The sequence below is a fragment of the Lissotriton helveticus genome, chromosome 5_1 (genome assembly GCF_964261635.1).
Source record: "Lissotriton helveticus chromosome 5_1, aLisHel1.1, whole genome shotgun sequence".
NCBI lineage: Eukaryota > Metazoa > Chordata > Amphibia > Caudata > Salamandridae > Lissotriton > Lissotriton helveticus.
This window is the reverse complement of record NC_136065.1, coordinates 1,400,258,842-1,400,271,070: the sequence shown is the minus strand read 5'-3', so window position 1 is coordinate 1,400,271,070 and position 12,229 is coordinate 1,400,258,842. Positions and strand designations below refer to the sequence as shown.

The window sequence follows — 12,229 nt, the reverse complement described above, 5'->3', positions numbered from 1 at the left end:
ACCAAAATACTCCCCTTCCAGGATGCTGGAATAAATTTTTTAATATAGCAAGTCCTAAAAAGAGGAAAAAGGATTTTACTCCAGGATACTGGATTTTGTTTCAAGACAGATATCGGGAGTTCATCAGGACCCATGGCGCCTGATGGGCGCATGTCCCTTATAGCCAATTCTATAGATAATTCTGAGGGGTATTCAGATATAGAAATAGTATCTTCCTCAATACCCCTAAGTTTCACATGCTGATCATTCTTAGCATACAGACTTGAGATGTAATTAACCCAGGTTTGTTCGGAAATGGGGATTGGAGATGGACGCACTCTAGAACCACATCCCTCCCCAATAAGGGTCCAGAATTGTCTAGAGTTCCCATGAACTGCGGCTTCCCGCAATCCAATCCATAGCAGGTCCTCTTTTTCTCTTTTCATTTTTTTCCTTATCCTGCTTCTCCTCCTTTTAAGGAGAAATATTTTCTGAGATCTTTCTACTGCACCACATATGTATTGTTCCCTCACCAGTTTATTTATCTCCTTATTAAGGGAAACAACTGCTTTAGGGAGGTTGTTTTTTTTTTTTCCTAATTAAATTCAATTTTTTTACAGTAGAAATAATCTCCTTTATAAAAGCATCGAAAGAGGACTGTTCCACCCCCTTCCAATTGCTTAAATTGGATAGTGTTTTTTCAAGAAGAGGTTCCACGCCCTTCATAGCTTTATAGTCCCAGAAACATCTTCCTGTTTTTTGGAAGGTGACCACATCCCTATCCAACGCCCAGGAGTCAGAGTTGGGGAGCTCCAGAGAAAGCGTTAGGATGATAACATTATGGTCACTAAGAGTAGTGTCCATAACAACCAAATCCCTTAAAAGAGAGAAAGTAGGGTGGTCAACGATTATGTAGTCTAGGATTGATTTGCTATTGGAGGAACTATGAGTGTAGTTTGCAGGAACATCGGATGGGAGCCTACCGTTGACTAGAAGTCCCTCCGTGCTATGTAGTTCTTCCAGCAGCAGTTTACCCCGTTTATTTGTTTTTATGTTATCTGGAAAGAGGGCTTGGGGTATCAGTGAAACCTCCTCTTTTTCTTTATTCCTGAATAGTTCCAGACTATAATTGGACACTTTACAGTTTAAGTCACCAACTAACAAAAAATTAGAGAGAGGAGCTATTTTTTTAATTTGTCTAATAAAGATGAAAATTTTCTTCATCAAAGTATTAAAAGGATCACCTGGAGGAATATAGGCATTTATTATAACAAGGGGGTATCTCTCCCCAGTTTTATCTATGTTGGAGAGGGTCACAGCCTGAAAAAGGTTGCTGGGATCTATATGGTGGGAGAAACTCCACTTTATTGTATTGGATAATAGGCAAGCAATTCCCCCTTTTGCATGTCCTCTAGTAGAGGGGGTTGCCGCTACTTCCAATACATAATCTGGCTTCCGAGCCAAACACAGCACTGAGACCGCCCTCATCGCTGCAACAGACGACATTCGAACTCTACTGGACAATGGAGACACAGTCGCCCTCATCCTCCTCGACCTCTCCGCAGCCTTCGACACAGTCTGCCACAGCACCCTTTTACAACGCCTCAGAAACATCGGAATCCAAGGAAAAGCACTGGAATGGATCACCTCGTTCCTCACCGGAAGAACCCAGAGAGTCCGCCTCCCACCATTCAAGTCCGAGGCCTCTGAAATCATTTGCGGCGTACCTCAAGGATCCTCACTCAGTCCCACCCTATTCAACGTATACATGAGCCCCCTCGCGGCCATCGCCCGCCAACACAACCTCAACATCATCTCTTACGCGGACGACACTCAACTGATCCTCTCTCTCACCAAGGACCCCAGCACCGCCAAAACTAACCTACACGAAGGAATGAAAGAAGTCGCCGAATGGATGAAACAAAGCCGTCTGAAACTGAACTCAGACAAAACAGAAGTCCTCATCTTAGGTACATCCCCCTCTGCATGGGACGACTCCTGGTGGCCGGAAGCCCTCGGAAAAGCACCCATCCCGACAGACCACGCACGGAACCTTGGCGTCATCCTGGATTCTTCACTCTCAATGAACAGACAAGTCAACGCCGTATCATCTTCCTGCTTTAACATTCTTCGCATGCTCAGAAAAACATTTCGCTGGATCCCCTCCGAAACAAGGAAAACAGTCACCCACGCTCTAGTCACTAGCCGACTGGACTACGGAAACACCCTCTACGCAGGTACCACCGCTAAACTCCAGAAAAAACTACAACGAATCCAAAACGCCTCAGCCAGGCTCATATTAGACATCCCACGCAACGAACACATCTCTGGTCACCTTAAAGACCTCCACTGGCTACCCGTCAATAAGAGGATCACTTTCCGACTGCTAACCCACGCACACAAATCACTCTACAACATCGGACCAGATTGCCTCAACTCTCGACTGTCCTTCTACACCCCCTCCCGCCAACTTCGCTCTTCCAGCCAAGCCTTCGCCACTGTACCTCGCATCAACAAGACCACCATGGGAGGCAGATCCTTTTCATACCTGGCTGCCAAAACTTGGAACTCACTCCCCGCTTACCTTCGCCTCACCCAGAATCACCTAGCGTTCAGAAAGCAGCTTAAAACGTGGATATTTGACAAATAATCCTCCTCCCCTTCCTAAGCGCCTTGAAACCCTCTGGGTATGTAGTGCGCTATACAAATTTTATGACTTGACTTGACTTGACTTGACTTATAATAGTCCTTCGCTATATCTAGTTTATCGGTACACCAAGTTTCCTGGATGCAGATTATATTGGCATTCAAAGAAAAAAGATATGATAATTTTTCAGGATTGTTATTGATGCCAGCTGCATTCCAGGAGATAATGGAAAAGATACTGCTAAAGGTGAGAGAACAGTCTGGGGTTGTCCGTCACCTTAGTCACTAGGGCCCCAGGTAGCCAGTTCCATTGCTGTTCGTTTTCAGTTATACCCCTATTTATTGTTATTGGGGGAGGAATAACATGTGTTACTAACCTTTTTGATTTTGAGACATGGATTTTTAAATCATCAAAAGGTTGAGAGAGACCAACCTGACCCAATCCCCTATGGTGGCCATTGACAATATGATTATCAACACCTGTGGCAGTGAACGGCACCACATCAATCCCCCGACTCTGGAAAATTTCTGCTTTATTTAATATAAGATTCACTATCAAATTTGAGTAGAACCTTACCCTAGTAAATGACATAGAACCTGATCCCAGTATTGTTACTAGGTCAATGTCGCTTGATTTAATTAATTTTAATCCCTCAATATCTTTGCAGCAATTCAGCAAAAAGGATCTATTTAGGCTTAAATCAATATCAAATAGTGGGATGAAGTCTAAAAGCAGAGAGTCAGTACGGGTCTCCATAGGTTTATAGACAGAGTTATGACATACGGCTGCCCCCTCTGCCCATGAATGGAAAGAAGGGGCTGAAGGATTTAAGTCAATGGAAACCACGGGGACAGAGCTTCTTTCATCTACTGCTAAGCAGTGAATCGTGGGTTTTTCTTTTTCTACGCCCTGTCCTATTAGATTTAATTTAGAACAATTCGTTATAATTTCATCAGAATTAACGGGAGGCCCCAAAAGTTCAGAAGATGACCTAATTGAGTCATGCCTCAGGGATCTGTTATCATTAACACTCTCGGCCTCCATAAAGGAGGATTTAGAGGAAACATGGGGATTGTCAAAGAGGATTTGTCTCTGCTTCCTCTTCTTGAATCTACGGAGAGACTTCCTCTTTTTTTTTTCCCTTCTGATTTCCATGTTTTCCCACTTTTTCCTCCAATTCCGGTCCCTTAGATTCTAAATCAAAAATAGGATATAATGCCTTTTCGGCATTAGCATTTGGCAGTACAATATTATTTTCCTCAGACACAATATCTAGAATGGAATCACTTATACAGTTATAAGCAGATGATTTCAAAATCGCATTTGGCAGTACAATATTATTGCCCTCAGAAACAATATCTGGAGTGGAGTCACCTATACAATTATAAGCAGATGTTTTCAGAATAGGATGTAAGTCCATCACTGTTGGTGCAGCCAGTATATTCTCAGTTAACAAACCAGGTGAATTAGCCAAAAGATTTTTTGGGGGTATTATATGGGGAGAGTGTGAGCCACCACCCCTTTCACAGGATTTTGATACTAATGCTTTTAAAATTTGTGTAACAGAGTCCAATACACAATCCGAGCTACCCACAAATTTATTCAGTAGCGTCAGAATTGAAGATAGCAAATGTTCCAAGGAAAGTAGAAATTCAGATATGGGTTTCTCTGATAGTTTCAGGCAAGGATCATTAATAGCCTCAATCCCTGTTATATTGAGCATTGGACTTTTAGACATATTTGACAGAAGGGAGAGATCTTGTGAGTTGGAAGAAGGGGTACTGCTAAAAAGATGGAGACCAGAGGGTGTTGCACCCAATGGGGTCTTTACAGCTTCTAGTAATGCCCTAGGTACATCAACCAAATAACGTTCACATAGCACTGGGTCAATATCTAGGGGCAGTGAGTCTTCGTTTATATCCTCCCTCAACTTAGAGAGGGAAAGTATCCCATTTTGCAAGACATTTACAGATGCTAATGGAGTCTTGATATTTTTGGGATTATCTGGGCTGAGATTTAAACATTTATCATTCTCCAAAGGTAGAGAAGTAGTAGATGGTATACCCTTAGTAATACATGGGCTTAGATCAAGAGTTCCCGATTCCACCTCCTTCGAATGATGATTAAACGCTGGATTAGGTGGTGAAATCAGAGAGACACTCTTATTAGAAGCAGTTTTTTCCTGGGGTACCCTATCGACCGCTTTCTCCCACAACTGGAAAATTTGGTTTTGGCCTTTCAACTGAATCGTTGAAACATTCTTATTTCGGAGAGGGTTAGATCTAGTCTTAGCTGCTGATCTTCCCCCCAACAGTCTTCCAGATCTTAGCTTTTTAGCAGTCATATTACAACTTATATCAGGTTATGTAAAATAGGGATATATATAATGCCAGCAAACAAGTTAAAAAATATATAAAATGAATACTATCTAGTCATGAAGTCAATCAATCAGAGGCAGAAATTAAATCACTGTATAAGCAGCAATGGCCAATCGTGTACAAACAGTCAATGGGTTAAAAGACTAGGATTGTCTCTATATAATCAAATATAAATAAGTGGGCCCAGCCCAGCCTACTTCAGCCACTGAGGGCCACAGAGGGCCCGCTCTTTGTCCGGTCTTCGTCCGCGCGCGTCCCGCGTTCGCGTTAGGCTGCAAGGCTAAGTAGTAGGAGGAGGGGGCGGGAAGAGGCACCAGGTGCGCGCAATCAGCAAGCGCTAACACCTCTGGGCCTCGCAGTCCCGCTTCCACTGATGTTATGAAGGGCTCTCTCCCTCCGCTGGCACTGAAAATCCGGTGTGGGGCACACGAGCTCCCAGGTCCCAAGAGATAGCGCCTCGAGGCGGAGCAGCCTTCAGCTTCCAGACACGGAGCACAAATCCTTCGTGAAGGGCACAGAGTCAGGCAAGGAATACGAGCGGCTCCCGCGGAGCGGGGGCCGCGAGAAGTGAAGAAGCCTTCAGAGAGGGGGCGGGAAGAGGCACCAGGTGCGCGCAATCAGCAAGCGCTAACACCTCCGGGCCTCGCAGTCCCGCTTCCACTGATGTTATGAAGGGCTCTCTCCCTCCGCTGGCACTGAAAATCCGGTGTGGAGCACACGAGCTCCCAGGTCCCAAGAGATAGCGCCTCGAGGCGGAGCAGCCTTCAGCTTCCAGACACGGAGCACAAATCCTTCGTGAAGGGCACAGAGTCAGGCAAGGAATACGAGCGGCTCCCGCGGAGCGGGGGCCGCGAGAAGTGAAGAAGCCTTCAGAGAGGGGGCGGGAAGAGGCACCAGGTGCGCGCAATCAGCAAGCGCTAACACCTCTGGGCCTCGCAGTCCCGCTTCCACTGATGTTATGAAGGGCTCTCTCCCTCCGCTGGCACTGAAAATCCGGTGTGGAGCACACGAGCTCCCAGGTCCCAAGAGATAGCGCCTCGAGGCGGAGCAGCCTTCAGCTTCCAGACACGGAGCACAAATCCTTCGTGAAGGGCACAGAGACAGGCAAGGAATACGAGCGGCCCCCGCGGAGCGGGGGCCGCGAGAAGTGAAGAAGCCTTCAGAGAGGGGGCGGGAAGAGGCACCAGGTGCGCGCAATCAGCAAGCGCTAACACCTCTGGGCCTCGCAGTCCCGCTTCCACTGATGTTATGAAGGGCTCTCTCCCTCTGCTGGCACTGAAAATCCGGTGTGGAGCACACGAGCTCCCAGGTCCCAAGAGATAGCGCCTCGAGGCGGAGCAGCCTTCAGCTTCCAGACACGGAGCACAAATCCTTCGTGAAGGGCACAGAGTCAGGCAAGGAATACGAGCGGCTCCCGCGGAGCGGGGGCCGCGAGAAGTGAAGAAGCCTTCAGAGAGGGGGCGGGAAGAGGCACCAGGTGCGCGCAATCAGCAAGCGCTAACACCTCTGGGCCTCGCAGTCCCGCTTCCACTGATGTTATGAAGGGCTCTCTCCCTCCGCTGGCACTGAAAATCCGGTGTGGAGCACACGAGCTCCCAGGTCCCAAGAGATAGCGCCTCGAGGCGGAGCAGCCTTCAGCTTCCAGACACGGAGCACAAATCCTTCGTGAAGGGCACAGAGTCAGGCAAGGAATACGAGCGGCTCCCGCGGAGCGGGGGCCGCGAGAAGTGAAGAAGCCTTCAGAGAGGGGGCGGGAAGAGGCACCAGGTGCGCGCAATTAGCAAGCGCTAACACCTCTGGGCCTCGCAGTCCCGCTTCCACTGATGTTATGAAGGGCTCTCTCCCTCCGCTGGCACTGAAAATCCGGTGTGGAGCACACGAGCTCCCAGGTCCCAAGAGATAGCGCCTCGAGGCGGAGCAGCCTTCAGCTTCCAGACACGGAGCACAAATCCTTCGTGAAGGGCACAGAGACAGGCAAGGAATACGAGCGGCAAATCCGTCACATCATTTATGTAAAAGTGGCCGTCTCAATGCATTTGCACTTTAGTAAAGGTGCTGCTCAAACAGAGAAATAATCAGCTGCTATTCATACGTAACTGACTAACGTGATATAATATTGTTGTAACATGTATGAACTTTTCTCAGCTTAAACTATTTCAGTTTTATGAAACACCTGCTGCTTTCGATTGTAAAGGTTTTTATTAACCATAACCAAAGTATTACTGTACATATTTATAAAAACCACAACCTCCTTATATACCGGTTCAACTAAAGAAGCTCTAAACCTCTGGCAAAGATAGAATGCTGGTTGTTGAAACTATAACAGTAACAATACCATGATACCTATAGACCAGGAATAAACAACACCATTGACTTGTTGGCTACCTGACAACGGGCTTCCCACGCTTTAAACAACTGCTGGAGTGAGGGTGGTTAAAAATGTATAAGACTAGGGAAACAGGTACGTTTTAAGTTTCTTTCTAAAACTAATAAAATTGATGTCCGTTCTCGGGCTAATCAGCAGAGAGTTCCAGAACTGGGTGCCAGAAAAGCAAAGGAGGGACCTCCATGTCTAGATCTCTGAACTCTGGTAACAGCAAGAAGCTCAAGATTGCTGGACGCGAGAGCCCGGTTAGTCCGATGGGAGGTGACCAGCTGAAGGAGCACACAAGTGCCCATTTGATGTTTTGCCCTATGTGTGATGCATAGTGCCCTGAAATGTACTCTACATCTTTTAGGCAGCCAGTGTAGATTTTTTAGCGCTGCACAGGAAGACGCTGTTTTAGGGATACCTAACAGAATTCGAGCTGCAGCGTTTTGGATAACTTGAAGTTTGTTAATAACTGACAGAGGGCTGCCTAAGTACAGCGTGTGACCGCATTCCTGGTGCGAGAGAATCAGTCCTTGGATCACAATTTTCTGTGCCCAAAGACCACAAACTAAGAGAACACCGCAAAGTAGGAATAAATATAAAGAATGCCGAAAACAGAATAACTGCAAGGAATAAGAAAACTGAAAGCTCAACACGGACAACCAAGTCATACAGAAAAAAGGGACGATTAATTTAATATCAGATACCATACCATAACAAGCAAGAAGGGAATGATGATCACAACTGAGAAATCATTTCATAAGTAAGAAAACAAAGATAAGAGGCATCAGCTCAGCCTCTGTGGGATGCACAGCAGACTTTTCAAAACTACCCAATGGCAACAATGACAGAGGGTGAAGAAAAACAAGGAAACCTTGAGATGGAAGGTCAAAACCTTGACCTGGTCTTAAGACACTCAACTGGATTCACCCACTGGCGAACCCACAAGTGCAACTAAAAGCAGAAAGTTCCCACAGAGGGCCCACAACTGGCCATGATACATAGATGACTATGTAGCATATTAGAGAACAGCCTGATTCACATGTGAAAATAACTTCCAGTCAAGGTAAGGCAGCGTAGAATGTTGGAATACATGTTGTTCTATGGATGCATAGTGACTATATGATCCCCAGACAACCTCAGATATGTAAGGCTCTTTTTGTTGGATACTCTATACCACTGCAGATTCCTTACCTTGTGATATATCCCCAGGCTCCAAACAGTGATGCTACAGTGGGACTTAAATCTGGTTCTAACTTTTCTCATGTGTATCTTTTTTAAATCAATTCACAGTTATCCATTGGTCCTCCTCACTTAAAAAACTATTTTTCTGGTGGAGATAACATCAGCATGATGGGTGAGTGGCTCAACCCCCTTTCTGTCAAGCCTCCTTATACAATCTTTTTGCCAACATGGGGCAAGAACTCGAGCAGTGTTCCTGCTGAAGGTTGTAATGCCTTTTTTTCACCAGACAAGACATTACTCTTCTCACCTTCTTTGGTCTGCCTCATCCCTCAAAAGAAGAGCCTCCATCACTTGGACCCCAAAAGAGCACTTAGTTTTCCATTGATCTAAGAAGGAACATTGATTGGATGATCAGATCTTTGTGTGATTTTCTGGTGCAAAGAAAGGCAAGGCAGTGCAGAAATGGCTTACCTCATGATGGAAGTCCTATGTATTAAAATCTGCTAATTGTTGGCAGTGGTTAGAAGTGTCCTTCAGAAGAACAGGTTACTTACCTTTGGTAATGTTCTTTCTGGATTGTAATATGGAATATCAAGGCTGGAATATTGTGATGCACTAATATTGTAGACCGAATATTGAGGGACAAAAAATAAAAAGTTAAGTGCATAAAGAGGAAGTATGGATTTACTATTCATAAGTCCACATTTATACACCTTGAAGATATATAAACCGTCAAGGTACATATATGTGGAGTTAGGTACAGAAAGTAACAAAATACTAACCTTTTGATATTTTGTCCTCTGATATTATGTCCATGATATTTGGTGCATTGAGATTCCCACCTCGATATTCTATGGCACACCTCTTTCTGGTGAATATTCTATCTGACCACAGATTCCTCACAGCCCTTCTACCTCCTTCTGTGGAATGGTCTCCTGCCATCTAAAAATGTCCCAATGTAAGGAGTCTGCACACTGGTTATGCCAATTTACTAGTAAGACCCGAGTCTGAGGGCACACATTCCGGGTAATGAAAGAAAGTGACATGGGTTGCGCTTATATGCTTCTCAGATTCTCATTTCCTGAACGGCGTCAAAATGGAGTTACACGTCGCCACCTACCAGCACAGAGGAGCACTGCTTCGGATCCAGTCTGGCACCTGGGGATATACACAAGGTGATGAATTTGCTGTTAGAAGTAGCTAACAGAATGAGCTGATGCATTATGACTAATGAAATCCATGGTCATGTAGAAGATGGGACTTCCAAACTGTAAAAGGGGAGGCAGAGTGAATGTTGTGTTTTTGGCTAAATTATAATCCTGTTTCACTATTCTTGAAGCAACTAGATGCAGGACAGAGAATTCAGTTTCAGGCAGAGGCGGCTCATCTGCAAAGGCGTGTCCCTCCACTGCTAAGTGAGCAGTTGAAGAAGGAAAAATAAAATGATAATAAACGTAATCATCATTTAATTTTTTTAGCTGGTGAGGGGGCCAGGCGGGGTCGGACGTCACAGGAACAGCGGGCGGAGTGGTCGCACTCTCTTAAGTGCGAATAACGGTTTGGCAGGCCTTTTTGGGCCAGCCAAACAGACATGCGCACTTTGCATGTTCTCCACAGGCTGTATTGCACAGCCTGGATGGGGAACATGCCCAGGACCCCAGCTCCCCAGCCCCCCAGCCCCTGTCTGAGTGCTGAACCACCGTTCTTCAGACCAATCACAATGCTGCTGTAAGGCAGCATCGTGCTTGGCCAAGGTAGTCTGGGTGCTTCATGGTTCTTGCTTCCTTCCTGCTCCTGGAGTGACGAAGAGGCGGTGCCTGGCATGCAGGTAAGTAAAGGTTTTTTCATTTACCCCCTGCCCCCCCCTGTTAAGAAGCGGCTACCACTGGTTTCCGGGTGATAGTTATATCTGACAACAGTTGATATAATTGAACAGGCAGAAGAAAGGGACTACTGCTTTGTGGAAAGCAGAATGGTTTATGTTCATTTTAATGTTTGTCAGAAGAAAAATTCATAAATTCATTGCCTGCACCGTAAATGCATTGCCTCTTATTTGTGTTTTCTTGAAATCGGGAATGAATATTGGTCCTTTTGCTGCACAGCTTAGATTTATAAATGCTTTTTCTTCTGAGAAATGTAGTGCACAGATAGAGCTTCTTAAGTGTTGGTTCATTAGGAGGCAGCAACGCGGTCTTACTGAGGTGTCTTGTAATTGATGCATGTTTTGGAGCAGGTAAAATTAGTTGCATACAGATTCTACTCACACCATGGATCCCCCCCTAGGTCTTCATGCACACTACTTAATTCTTCCTACAGTGGTCACCCAGCAAACATTCCTAGTAACAAACATTTGCAAAGTCGACAGGTGTCGGTATTTCATAAGTGAAAGCTTTTCTTCATTGAAGATGAATGTTTGTATGAATGGGTGAGTGGATTAGTGCGAGAATGAGTGAATGGTTAGAAGAAAGGAAGGAAAGTGAATGCATGGGATGATATATCTGATTACGCAGAAAAAAAACAATCAAGGCTGGATGAGCTACAATTAGCTGATATGGGCTAATGTGGAATACCTGAAGATCAAATATTTTTTTAAAACATTTCGGCTGGTTAGGAGTGACATATGTCACAAGAGGCATCTTGAAAGCACTAAATGTAAAAGACAATAAAATGTAGGTATTAAAGAGGAGATCATCCGGCCATTGAGGGAGATGCCAAGTTGACTCAAATCATGGGAGACACTTTGGAGTTGGCTAAAAGCCATGCTTGTTAATGAGGGGTAATTTGCTATTATGATACTTCAACTGCCAGTGGGCAAGATTATAGGAAACATAGAAATAAACAAGCATTGGCAAAGCCAATAGGGGCCATTTGTGGTCAGTCTTTTGGTTATCCAAATGCGTGTCTTGTTTTGACATGGTTTTTGTAAAACTTTCGAGAGCTGCTGGGTCCTCTGCATTATAACAAACATTTGTCAAAACCCAAAATACGTTTTATCTGAAAAGCACACATTTCAACGGTAGTCCCTGGCACTAAACAAAACTACTTTGTGTGTGCATATGCTCCTTGTGAAAGAGCAGTATGCGGTCACTTACAGTGAAATCAGCCGATAGATAGAGAGAGAGATAGAATTTTAATAAACACAAAAGGTCTTGGTTAACGCCAGACCAAATTAGGGGCCCAATCCTTAAAGAAAGTCACAAAAAATGCACCCATGTGATGTGTCCTGGTATGATTGTAGATGTACAGCTTTCACAAATTTACAACAATTAATAGGCCAGGAAATTGCAGTCCTAGAAAATGTGTCAACTCAATTTTAGCATGAACAATTATGCAGGGATAGATTTGCTCATGAGAAAATCTGTGAAGTGTTTACAAGTTCATTTTCCTTCCAACCCCTTTTTCCCCCAACCCTGAAAGAATTTTTACTTCTGCTCCTGCCAGTACATTTCCAGGCTTTCTCAGTATGGAACAAGATTGGCAAAGAGCTGGTGAAAACCCTTATAGGTCTGCACAGACTGAAACAGGCATTTCAACGCTGGAACTATTGCTACCTCCAACCCCAGTATCTAGATCTGGAGAAAGGAGGCAAAATAAGGGAACTGCATGTATTCAAACCATACAATAGTATGAACTTTGGCGTAATCAGAGCGGTTAGTATCGAAATCTTAT

General features: G+C 44.9%; 1 protein-coding gene across 1 annotated transcript in view; it reads right to left on the bottom strand.

Moving 5' to 3' along the window:
- Window positions 1-12,229, bottom strand: part of SIKE1 (suppressor of IKBKE 1) — a 166,630-nt gene that overhangs the window by 22,739 nt on the left and 131,662 nt on the right. The gene's annotated exons all lie outside the window — the stretch shown is intronic.